Below are 1,884 nucleotides of genomic sequence, written 5' to 3'. Positions count from 1 at the left end.
TCCCTCTCCAAGAGGAAAGTCATTTTCAGTCAACTAACACTCTTAACAAACACAATTTACAAAGTCAAATACAGAAGTTATTGTCTTAAGTCATAGAGAGTATAAAGCAGTGAGGCTCAAAGGAACTAAAGCTACAGAGAGGAGAGTGTCAGTGAAACCATTTTATCAAAAGCAATTTCTCTATGGTGTGATTTGACGATTCTGAGAATTCAGACTTTGTCGAGGAGTAGGACTGTTTACATGAGACTGAAAAACTCAAAAAAGCTATGGAGATTGTATGGAGCCAGAGGAACAGAACTACAGAATGAAGATAGTTCAAAATAAAGTAGACTTTCTGTTCTTGGAAACAATGCTGAATTCTCACATATCCACATTTATTGCAGTATTACTTACAATAAATAGCAAAGAGTTAGAAACAATTCAAGTGTCCATGAACAGACAAATAACTAAAGAAACTATGGCACATTCACAAAATGGTGTATGATCTATTACTAATAAATGATGAAGAATGTGTAAAATACTGCACAACATGGATGAATTTACAACAAATTATGCTGAATGACACAAGTCAGTCACAGAACATTTATGGTATAAAACCACAAACATAAAAAAAAGCTAAAGAAAAGTTTTTGCATAAGTAGAATAAATCTTGGAAGGTTAATAGAGATAAAAATGAAGGGAAAGTAGAATATTAATTGATAAATTGAGTGAAGGAAAAGGCATTATATAATAAGAGTTTGACTAGAGATTGTAATAAATTCAGTACATTAATCAAGTGTATTTAATGCTATAAAATAGCATGTCTATGATTGAACAAAACACCAGTATAATTTGTAAACTTCTACTCAAGTAAAAAAAGAAAAATAAAGATAATGCTGAATTCTGAAGTCATGCGGAGCAAAGGATTAAATAAGTGACTGGATCTTTCCTTATTCTCATAGCATTAAGAAAATGGCATGCACAGCTAAGAGTTACAATTCCAATTATGAATACCTCCTCTTGTGGTATGATTGCAGAGGAAATGACAGTGCTAATGGATATGAGATTATCTTATAACATATTTTCTGATAAGGGAAATGACTCAAATTTAAGTATTCATAACATGAATATTTTGGTTCCTTTAGTAATATTTTGTATGCTATAGATAGAAGGAATGGCTTTGTCTTTAAAATAAGAAAGGTTTCACAACATGCACCTGGTGCTTTACCAACGGGTTCTGGCAGTTCTAGTATTTTCATCAACATATTACTGAAATTATTATACTTATTAAATACCTACTATTATTAATAAATATAAGCATTTATTATAAGCCAATGGAAGAAATATTCTAATAAGTAAACTAGTAATAGCTTAGAAGGAGGAGTGGCATCCACTTCCATAATAGCTTTCCTCCGGAAATCCTATGGACCTGGAGAGAGGATGAAAGACACCCACTCCTTCATAGGGTCACTATGAGTCACCTGCAACTCGACTGCACTTAACAATACCAACAACAAACTGGTAATCTCATTGTTTGCTTTTTGGGTTTGTTGTTGTTGTTGGTTTGTTTTTAAGAACAATAAAACTCATTTTATGACTATGATTTAGGAGCGTGCTTAATTTTTCCTATAAACACTCATATTATGAAATGTATTAACTCCCATGATAATAATGTGTAATTATATAAATAAAACTTATTTTAAAAGCCAGATGGTCCTGTTTGGATTTTTGTTTGGTTTTTTCATAGCCAGTTCACTTGGGAATAGATCACTACAACCCATTCCCATGTCTCCACCATCAATGTAACAAAGCCAATCCCCTTGTGAATAGACCAATAGAACCCGTTCACATGTCCTCACCCATCAATGTGGCAAAGTCAAACTCAAAGACTAGGAAAGCCATTTT

The sequence above is a fragment of the Elephantulus edwardii genome, unplaced genomic scaffold (genome assembly GCF_000299155.1).
Source record: "Elephantulus edwardii isolate Elephantulus edwardi_28Jun2011 unplaced genomic scaffold, EleEdw1.0 scaffold00017, whole genome shotgun sequence".
In the NCBI taxonomy this organism is placed as follows: domain Eukaryota; kingdom Metazoa; phylum Chordata; class Mammalia; order Macroscelidea; family Macroscelididae; genus Elephantulus; species Elephantulus edwardii.
Note: the sequence above shows the minus strand (reverse complement) of the source record.